The following is an 11,789-nucleotide window of genomic DNA, read 5'->3' as shown; positions in this document are numbered from 1 at the left end:
GCAATTTGATCTCTGGTTCCTCTACCTTTTCTAAATCCAGCTTGTACATCTGGAAGTTCTTGGTTCACATACTGTTGAATCCTAGCTTGAAGAATTTTGAGCATTACCTTACTAGCATGTGAAATGAGTGCAATTGTGTGGTAGTTTGAACATTCTTCAGCATTACCCTTCTTGGGACCCAAATGAAAACTGACCTTTTCCAGTCCTGAGGCCACTGCTGAGTTTTCAAAATTTGCTGGCATATTGATGCAGCACTTTCACAGAATCATCTTTTAGGATTTGAAATAGCTCAACTGGAATTCAATCACCTCCACTAGCTTTGTTCGTAGTGATGCTTCCTAAGGCCCACTTGACTTGGCATTCCAGGATAACCATACATGGAACTGTACAGGTCATTATGTGGTTATCCAAGTCATTAAGAGGTTTCTGTACAGTTCCATGTATGCTTGCCACCTCTTGGTTAATATGTTCTGCTTCTGTTAGGTCCATACCATTTCTGTCCTTTATTGTGCCCATCTTCTCATGAAATGTTCCCTTAGTATCCCTAATTTTCTTGGAGAGATCTCTAGTCCTTCCCATTCTATTTTCTAGTTTTCCCCTATTTCTTTGCATTGTTCATTTAGGAATGCTTTCTCATCTTCCCTAGCTATTCTTTGGTACTCTGCATTCAAATGAGTATATCTCTCCTTTCTCCTTTGTTTTTTGTTTCTCTTCTTTTCTCAGCTATTTGTAAGTCCTCCTCAGACAACCATTTTGCCTTTTTGCAGTTCTTTTTCTTGGAGATGATTTTGATCATCGCCTCCTGTACAGTGTTATGAATCTCCGTCCATAGTTCTTCAGGCATTCTGTCTATCAGATCTAATCCCTTGAATTTATTTGTCATTTCCACTGTATAATTGTAAGGGATTTGATTTAGGTCATATCTGAATGGTTTAGTGGGTTTCCCTAGTTTCTTCAAGTCTGAATTTTGCAATAAGGAGTTCATGATCTGACTGTATAGAGCTTCTCCATCTTCAGCTGCAAAGAATATAATCAGTCTGATTTTGATTTTGACCATCTGGTGATGTCCACGTGTAGAATTGTCTCTTGTGTTCTTGGAAGAGGGTGTTTGCTATGACCAGTGTGTTCTCTTGGCAAAACTGTTAGGCTTTGTCCTGCTTTGTTTTGTACTCCAAGGCCAAATTTGCCTGTTACTCCAAGTATCTCTTGACTTCCTACTTTTGCATTCCAGTCCCCTATGATGAAAGGGACATCTTTCTTTGGTGTTAGTTCTAGGAGGTCTTGTAGGTCTTCATAGAACCATTCAACTTCAGCTTCTTCAGCATTAGTGGTTGGGGCATAGACTTGGATTACTGTGATACTGAATGGTTTGCCTTGGAAACAAATAGATCATTCTGTTGTTTTTGAGATTGCACCCAAGTATTGCATTTTGGACTCTTTTGTTGACTGTGAGGGCTACTCCATTTCTTCTAAGGGATTCTTGCCCACCTTAGTAGATACAATGGTCATCTAAATTAAATTCTCCCAACCCAATCCATTTGTTTTTGATTCCAAAAATGTCGATGTTTACTCTTGCCACCTCCTGTTTGACCACTTCCAATTTACCTTGACTCATGAACCTAACATTCCAGGTTCCTATGTACTATTGTTCTTTATAGCACTGGACTTTACTTTCACCACCAGACACATCCATAACTGGGCATTGTTTCCACTTTGGCTTAGCCTCTTTATTCCTTCTGGAGCTATTTCTCAGCTCTTCTTCCATAGCATATTGAGTACTCACTGACCTGGTACCCAATATGGTACATCTTCCAGTGTCCTATCTTTTTGTCTTTTCATTGTATTAATGGGGTTATCAAGGCAAGAATACTGAAGTGGTTTGCCATTCCCTTCTCCAGTGGACCACATTTTGTCAAAACTCTCTACTGTGACCCATCCATCTCGGGTGGCCCTACATGCATGGCTTGTCGTTTCATTGAGTCAGATAAGGCTGTGACCCATGTGATCAGTTTGGTTAGTTTTCTGTTATTGTATATTTTATCTAATAAAAAATATTGTTACCCCCAATTTTTTTTTTCATTTTAATTTGCATGAAATATTTTTCTATGCCTTCATTTTCAGTCTGTGTGTGTCTTTAGTTACGCAGTAAGTCTTTTGTAAATGAGTGTCGATGGGCCTTGTGTTTTTATCTAGTCAACCCACCCTGTATCTTTTGATGGGAGCATTTAGTCCATCGACATTTAAAGTAGTCAGTTTGTATTTACCACCATATTGTTTCTTGTTTTCTGTTTGCTTTTGTAGTTCTCTGTTCTTCTTTGTTTTGTTTCCTCCCTTGTAGTTTGTGACAATTCTTTTAATGGTGTGTTTGTGTTCCTTTCCTCTCTGTTTTTGTGTATCTGTTGTAGATTTTTGATTTGTGGTTACCATGGGGTTTATATATAACTATATCTGTTTTTGGAAACAGGTAGTCCTTTAAGTTCAAACATTCTAAAAATCCAGCTTTTTATTCCCTTCCCCCATACTTAGTGTTTTTGATGTCATATTTTACATCTTCATGTTTATCCCATTACTGATTATTGTAGTTACACTTAATTTTATAATTTTTTTGGTGTTTGACTATTCTTGGCAGTTTGAGTGGTTGATGATTAGACTTCCTTTTATATTTGCCTTTACTAGTGGGATTTTTCCTTTCCTGTAGATATTTCCTTCTTATTATAGACTTTTCCTTTCCTCTAGAGAAGCTCCTTTAACATTTCTTTTACAGTTGGCCTGATATTGATGGACTCGAAAGTTCTCTATCTCTCCTTCAGTTCTAAATGATAGTTTTCTGGATAGAGTATCCTATGTTGCAGATTTTCTTTTCAGCATTTTGAGTATATCATGCCACTTCTTTCTGGCCTACAACAGTTCACCAGAAAAAATCAGCTAATAGCTTTATGGGAATTCCCTTGTATATGATTCTTTGTTTTTCTTCTGCTGCTTTTAGAATTCTCTCTTTAACTTCTGCCATTTTAGTTATGGTATAGACATATATGTGTGGATCTGTTTGGGATCATCTATTTGGGAACCTCTGTGCTTCATGTACCTACATAATCCATTTCCTTCTTCAGGCATGGGAAATTTTTTTAGCCATAATTTCATTATATACATTCTTCACCCCCTTTTCTCTTTCTGGACCCCTTTACTGTGAATATTGGTATACTTGATATTATCCAGAAATCTCTTAAACTGGCCTCATTTTTTAAAATTTGTTTTTCTTTTTGCCATTCTGATTTGAGTGATTTCCATTATTCTTTCTTCCAAATCACTTACAAGGTCTGTAATACCTAGTCTGCTGTTCATTCCTTCTAGTGTGTTTTTCATTTCAGTTATTGAATAATTCAGTTCTGACTGGATATTCTTCTGTATTTTCTAATTCCTCATCAAAATTCTCACTGTGCTCACCTATTCTTTTCCCTTCTTACTACTAATTCTTACTACTAATGCTTTGAATTCTTTATCTAGTAAATTGTTTATTTCTATTTCATTCCTTGTTTTTCAGGGGCTTTCTCCTGCTCTTTCAGTTGAGATATATTTGTCTTTTTTCATTTTGCTTATGATCGTTTCTCTGTCTCTATGAAATTGCTGAGACAGTTACCTATTGTGGTTCTGAAGGGGTGTCCTTATGTGGGAACATCCCTATACTGCCTGTGTGTGCTCAGTGGCTTTGGTGGGAGAGCTGGATTTGATGTGAACACAAGTCATGCCTGTCTTCAGGCTGTGCTGGCAGTTATCACCTTGGTTGCAGGTGGGTCTGGAGAAGGAGGGGCTGAGACAATAACCTTTTTTCATTGGAAAAGACCCTGATGCTAGGAAATATTTGAAGGTAGGAGGAGAAGGAGAAGACAAAGGATGAGATGGTTGGTTGGCATCACCGACTCTACGGACATGGATTTGAGTAAGCTCTGGAAGTTGGTGATTGACAGGGAAGCCTGGCGTGCTGTAGTCCATGAGGTCGCAAGGAGATGAACACGACTGAGCAACTGAACTGAACTGAAGACAGTAACTGGATGTGAGATGGGGCTTTCTCTCTGCTCAGTGACTGTCACACACCTGTTGGGGGTGGGGTCTGGTCCCAAGTTTCGGAAACCAAGCCCCGAGGTTCAGGCCCAAGCAGGTTCAGTTCCCTTTAAGTGTGTGCTCTTCCCACTCAAGACACCAGCGCCCTCGTCTCCAAGGGGACCAGTGCTGGAGCAGGAGGGCTGACAGGGTATTTGACAGGGTCAGTTCAGAGGGTGTGGTGATTGGGCCAGTACCAGAGATGTGTCTGCTTCTGATGCACTGCCTGTGCCATTGCCTGGCTTCCTCCCTCAGCGCAGATGCTGCTTGGAGTCTGAGCACTATAGTGTCCATGGTCATCGCAGCCATCCGTCCAGTGTGAGCTGCAATGTGAAGCACATCAGTGCTGCAACACTCACTCAGTTCAGGCTGGGGTGTGTGCTGGTGCTATCATGGGAAACCAGTCCACCAACCTCGTGGTTTCAATCTGCCACTGTGCCCCGCTTTGCAAGCAAACAGCCATTCCCTCACCTCTCATGGGCAGAGTCCGGGTTTTCCACAACCCTCCTGTTAGTCCCACTGGCCCTCTGATCAGCCAGCAGAATTCCTCTTCCTTTTGTCAGACCCCAGGGCTGGGAAACTCAATAAGTGGCTCAGACTGCTCACTCCCTAGAGAAGAGTCCCCCCATATATCTCCCTTTCCCTCTGATTCCTCTCCTATGGGCACAGATCCTGGCCTGATTCCTTGTCTTCCCTTTCTACCTGATTCTGCCTGTATCTTTCTTTCCACCTTGGTTGTATAAGAGTCTTTCTGCTATCTCCAGTTAGTATTCAGTGAGAATTTTTCCACACGTAGATGTATTTTTGGTGTGTTTGTGGGGGAAGGTGAGTTCTACATCCTCTTACTTCACCATCTTGATTGAAGTCTCTTCTCATTCTCAACATTGATCATTTACAGTCTCTCTTTAAAATCAGTACTGCTGTGAAAATCACTCAGTCGTGTCTGACTCTGTGACCCCATGAACTGCAGCTCGCCAGGCTCTTCTGTCCATGGGGTTTCCCAAGTAAGAATACTGGAGTGAGTTGCCATTTTCTTCTCCAGGGGATCTTCCCAACCCAAGGATTGAACCCAGTTCTCCTGCCTTGCAGGCGGATTCTTTACCATCTGAGCCACCAGGGAAGCTAGAGCTTTATTAATTTTATTAATCTTTTTAAAAAACAAAATTTCTATTTTGCTGATTATATTATATTGTTTTTAAGTTTTCTGTTTCATTGATTTCTGCTCTTATCTTAAAATATCCCTCCTAAGGCTTAATTTGAATTTACTTTGCTTTTCTTTTTGTGTCTTCCCAAGGTAGGGACTTAGTTAATTGGGTTTTAAAATTCTTTTCTAATATGAGTATATAAATTGTATATAATTGTATATAATATATACATGTATATAAATGTATATATAATTGTATATAATTATATATAATTGTATATAATTGTACATTTCTAAGCAATGCTTTAGCTGCATCCCATAAAACCCAAAGTTGTATTTTCTCAAGCATTAAGGTCAAAGTATTTTTTCATTTCCAGTGTGAGTTCTCTGAACCAAATATTAGAAATATATTATTTAACTTCTAAATGTTTGAGGGATTTTTAAACAATTTTTCAAGGCTCCTGATTTCTAATTTAATTATTTCTGCAGCCAGAGAACATTCCATAAGCTGTCACTCTTTGGACATTTACTGAGACTTGTTTTATGGCCCATCTTGGTAAATGCCCTATGTACATTTGAAAGAATATAGCCTTCATGGTTGGGTGTAGTGTTCTGATTAAGGTGGTGGACAGTGTTTTCAAATCTTTCATAATTTTACTGATTCCTTGTCTAATTATTCTGTCATCTGTTGAGAAAAAGCTGTTAAATTTCCAACTGTGACTTTAGATTTGTCTTTTTCTTGCGTCAGCTTTGCTTCATGAGTTTTGAAGCTCAGTTATTAGAAGCATAAATAATTAAGATTGCTTTTCTTAATGAATTGATCCTTTTATCATTATAAAACATCATATTAAATCTTTGTTAATACTCCTTGCCTTGAAGATTTCTTTACTAACCATAAGAATAGAGCCTCTCTAGTTTCCCTATGCTAAATGTGTTCCTGGTATACTTCTTCCATCTATCTACTCTGATTATTTCTCTTTATACTTAAAGTTCTCTTATCAGTATCATATAGTTGGGTTTTGCATTTCTGTTTTTTTAAAAATCCACTTTGACAGTGTGTGCTTTTTATTTGGAGTGCTTAATCCACTTGTATTTAATGCATGTTATAGTTGAGTTTGGATTTCCCTGGTGGCTCAGCTGTAAAGAATCTGCCTGAAATGCAGAAGACGTGGATTTGATCCCTGGGACGGGAAGAACCCCTGGAGAGGGAAATGGCGACCCATTCCAGTATTCTTGCCTGGGAAATACTGTGGACAGAAGAGCCTGGTGAGCTACACAGTCCATGGGGTCATAAAAGAGTTGGACATGACTCAGTGACTAAACAACAATAGTTGAGTTTAGGTGTACTATTTTGTGTTGTTGTTGTTTTCTATTTGTCTCACCAGTGTTGTGGTCTTCTATTTTTCCATCCTTTCCCACATCTGGGCTAATTTTTGGTATTCCTGGACACCTAATGATGCATGGAGAACCCGTCTTAACCCTTCTGTGATTTCTATCATTTAATTTCTGGTTGGTCTGCTACTCATCCCAACTGAGACTACATCTTTGGGCTAACACAGCTGTGGGTTTTCCCTGTTCGTTTCTAACCAAGTTCACTAATTCTCATATGAAGTCACAAGATTTCACCCCTACTGCCTACCCTAAATCTCAGTCTTCCAAGTCTGGCACCAAAAGCTGCTGGGTTAGAAGACTACCATTTTGTTGACTGAGCTAGGTGAGGGGTTGGGTGGGGTGGGGTGGGTACTAGACTTAAGCTATTCTTACTTGAATCTTCAGCAGGTTTTCAATTTTTTGTCCATCTTTGGTAGATTTCTACCACCCTAAAATAGGTGCTTTTGACAGTTTTGTCCAGTTATATACTTTTTTTTTTTTTAGTAAAGTGGGTTGCGGACCTCTTCTTTCTGTCATAATTGGAAGCTGACTGTAATTGTTTTAATATAATATATTTAACCTTTATTTAAAATAAAAACAATGAGAATATCTCTGCATCTTCTCTAAATCCTCTGTTGGAGGTTTCTCAGGTTGTTGAATGCTGTTTGTGCAAGGATAAATGGGATAAGTCCTTTTCAGGATATAATACAGAGATCCCTTACTCCTTTTATGACTTTCCTGATTTCTTGATAATATTCACCAGTTGAATCATAAAAAGTTAAATATTATTTACTTGAAGTTAATGTTATAAATTAGAATTATGTTCTTAAAAACCCATACCATAAAATACCAGGACATCATAAATGCTTTCCAAAACCACACAAATGTTTGCTTTGGGCTTCCCTGATAGCTCAGTTGGTAAAGAACCTGCCTGCAATGCAGGAGATCCCGGTTTGATTCCTGGGTCAGGAAGATCCACTAGAGGAGGGATAAGCTACCCACTCCAGTATTCTTGGGCTTCCCTTATGGCTCAGCTGGTAAAGAATCTGCCTGCAATACGGGAGACCTGGGTTCGATCCCTGGGTTGGGAAAATCCCCTAGAAAGGGAAAGGCTACCCACGCCAGTATTCTGGCCTAGAGAATTCCATGGACTGTATAATCCATGGGGTCGCAGAGTCAGAAACAACTGATTGACTTTCAAGACCTAATACTCACAAACCTTAGGTATGTAGAACTTTCTGCAGTAAATGCTTATTGAGAGGTTAGTAATGTGCCAGAGATTATGCCAGACACCAGGATATAAACAGATGAACATATGAGATACAGCTCCTGCTCTTCCCTTCAAAATATCATTGAAACCTGTACTGAAGACCTGTCTTCCGTGGTAAATCTCTCTGAATGGTAAATACTTGGGGAGGGACAGTGTCTTTGGGAAAGTCTTTTCCAATTCTAAACCTTGAATGCACATCAGATCACTTAGAAAGATTTTTTTTTAAAGATACCCTGACTTGTTCCTTTTCTAAAGATCTATCTTAAATGGTCTAGAGAGAGGCTGAAGAGCCAATTTTTTTAAAGGATTCAGATGATTTTAACATGCAGCCACAGTTGAGAACTAGCCCTTGTTCCCAGTTTTCTTAATATTTGATACCTACAATAAAAGATTTTATCTTCTTGGGCTCCAAATCACTGCAGATGGTGACTGCAGTCATAAAATTAAGACACTTACTCCTTGAAAGAAATATGACCAACCTAGACAGCATATTAAAAAGCATTACTTTGCCGACAAAGGTCTGTCTAGTCAAAGCTATGGTTTTTTCAGTAGTCATGTATGGATGTCAGAGTTGGACTACAAAGAAAGCTGAGCACTGAAGAATTGATGCTTTTGAGGTGTGGTGTTGGAGAAGACTCTTGAGAGTCCCTTAGACTACAAGGAGATCAAACCAGTCCATTTTAAAGGAAATCAGTCCTGAATATTCATTGGAAGGGCTGGTGCTGAAGCTGAAGCTCCAAAACTTTAGCCACCTGATGCAAAGAACTGACTCCTTAGAAAAACCCTATATTGGGAAAGATAGAAGGCAGGAGAAGGGGATGACAGGATGAGATGGTTTGATGACCTCACCAACTCAATGGACATGAGTTTGAGCAAGCTCCAGGAGATGGTGAAGCACAGGGAAGTCTGGCGTGCTGCAGTGCATGGGGTCACAGAGTTGGATATGACTGAGCAACTGAACTGAATAAAAGATACCTCCTTCAATGGTTTTAGTTTTCTGGGAAATTCTTCTGTCATCTGGTAGTGGAGGATCCCTTACTGTCAACACTTTAAAGATTCTACAGAATATGAGGCACTCACTCCTCCCCCTTCCCCACTTAGGACAGCATATCTGTATTCTCTCTCTCACTCTTCTTCAAGTGCGATGGAGAAACTCATCTGATCGGTTAGAGACTGAAATCTACTGGGTTACTTTCCATGTATGCTTGCTGTGTAAAAGCACTCCAGGTCTTAGTAGATGCAACTCTACTCCCAGGTGGGTACAAGGATCTAGAATCGAGAGGGATGAGAGTTAGTAGTGGGAGCTGCCCTAACCTAACATATACTCAGAATTCAATTTGTCTGAGAGCTCTGCACTTCAGGAATTTGGACTCCCCCAAAATTTTGTGCCAAGTTTCTCATCCCCAAAAGATCCTTTACTCACACTACAAACTACTTCCTTGCACTGTACCTTGCCTATTTTTAAGCATTTTGAAGAGAGGCAATGCCTTTGTCAAAAAGCACAGGCATTCACTGTAACTAATTATGCTTCCATGCAAAAACCATTTCCTCCCTCAGAAATTAGTTTGTTGTGATTGTACATTACTACTGACTACTAGTGTAGCAGCCCTAACCCACTTTATGGCTCCAGCTGTCATGATCACAGGGCTTTAAACACAAGTTTTGCTCATCACTCAGGATATTTTGTTTCCAAGAGCAAAGACTAAGGTGGATGTGTTTCGACTCTAGTCATTAAAAACAGAGTTGCCAGTATCAGGAAAAAGCTTTCCTTTCTTAGTAAATTTCAATTAGCTAATGATAATTTTGTAATATCTTTTAGTTTTTTTCTTGTCTAAACACAAAGCTTAGTTTAGAAGATAATATAAGGATAAAAATTTTTAGAAAATATTCTATTGTAAATTATTTCTGAAAGAGATGGGAATACAAGACCACCTGACCTGCCTCTTGAGAAACCTGTATGCAGGTCAGGAAGCAACAGTTAGAACTGGACATGGAACAACAGACTGGTTCCAAATAGGAAAAGGAGTACGTCAAGGCTGTATATTGTCACCCTGCTTATTTAACTTATATGCAGAGTACATCATGAGAAATGCTGGGCTGGATGAAGCACAAGCTGGAATCAAGATTGCCGGGAGAAATATCAATAACCTCAGATAATGCAGATGACACCACCCTTATGGCAGAAAGTGAAGAGGAACTAAAAAGCCTCTTGATGAAAGTGAAAGAGGAGAGTGAAAAAGTTGGCTTAAAGCTCAACATTCAGAAAACTAAGATCATTTCATCCAGTCCTGTCACTTCATGGGAAATAGATGGGGAAACAGTGGAAACAGTGTCAGACTTTATTTTGGGGGGCTCCCAAATCACTGCAGATGGTGACTGCAGCCATGAAATTAAATGACACTCCTTGGAAGGAAAGTTATGACCAACCTAGACAGCATATTGAAAAGCAGAGACATTACTTTGTCAACAAAGTTCCGAACTTCTAGTCAAGGCTATGGTTTTTCCGGTGGTCATGTATGGATGTGAGAGTTGGATTGTGAAGAAGGCTGAGCGCCAAAGAATTGATGCTTTTGAACTGTGGTGTTGGAGAAGATTCTTGAGAGTTCCTTGGACTGCAAGGAGATCCAACCAGTCCATTCTAAAGGAGATCAGCCCTGGGATTTCTTTGGAAGGACTGATGCTAAAGCTGAAACTCCAGTACTTTGGCCACCTCATGCGAAGAGTTGACTCACTGGAAAAGACTCTGATGTTGGGAGGGATTGGGGGCAGGAGAAGGGGACGACAGAGGATGAGATGGCTGGATGGCATCACTGACTCGATGGACATGAGTTTGAGTAAACTCCGGGAGTTGGTGATGGACAGGGAGGCCTGGCGTGCTGCTGTTCATGGGGTCACAAAGAGTCGGACACGACTGAGTGACTGAACTTAACTGAAGTTTCATTTTATGTTCTTTATTATAAGCTGCTTTAAATCCTATATTATAAGTAGGTATTGATTTTACAGTTCACTGTGGTATAGCAGGGATGGGCAAACTATGGCTCAGGAACCAAATCTGGCCTGCCAATTTTTGTATAAAAAGCTTATTTTTGGAACACAGCAATGTTCATTCATTTGTTACCCTTTTCTGTCCTAAAATGGCAGAGTTGAGTAGTTGCAACAGAGACCATCTTCCCTGCAAAGTCTAAAAAAGTTACTAACTGGCCCTTGACTGAAAGTCTCTTGTTCCCTGCTGTACCACAGTCTTCCGCCCACCTTCTCTCCCATCATCCAACTCATGTCTTCTCAGTTTGTCTTCCTGATTTTTCATTTCAAAAGTGAATAATACCTTTTACCTAGTTAATGTTAGCATTTTTTTTTAATTTGGCTGCACCAGGTTTAGTTGTGACATGTGGAATCTTTCACTGTGGCATGTGAACCTCTTAGTTTTGGCATGTGGGATCTAGTTCCCTGACCAGGAATTGAACTCAGGCCCCCTGCATTGGGAGTGTGGGGTCTTAGCCACTGGACTACCAGGAAAGACCCAGGGTTAGCATTTTTAAAGGAACAAAATAAAATTCAATTGCCGCTTAATTGTGCTACTTTTCTGTTGATCAGTGATCCTCAAGGCAAACAAAACAAAAACATAAAAATGTTGCCCATTTTATTATAAGAATTCTAGTTGCTTGTAGGATTGGTCATTCAGGGCTAACCTCTGTTCTTATTAATCCTTGCTTCAGTTTTCTAAGGGGCCATTTCTTTTTGCATCCTATTAAAAACACCAGTCTGAAGCTTTTCTTGTTTCCATAGTAAGATATTTTCTAAGATAGGCTTTTATTCTGTGTTCATATAACATACACTTTCTTTTGTAAGCTCTTTACATGAGTCCCTTGTTGATTTTTTTGTTGACGCTTTTGGTTTTTTAATGTT

Source organism: Bos taurus, chromosome 1 (assembly GCF_002263795.3).
Source record: "Bos taurus isolate L1 Dominette 01449 registration number 42190680 breed Hereford chromosome 1, ARS-UCD2.0, whole genome shotgun sequence".
Taxonomy (NCBI): Eukaryota; Metazoa; Chordata; class Mammalia; order Artiodactyla; family Bovidae; genus Bos; species Bos taurus.
The sequence above is the reverse complement of the archived record's forward strand: the minus strand, read 5'-3'. Positions refer to the sequence as shown.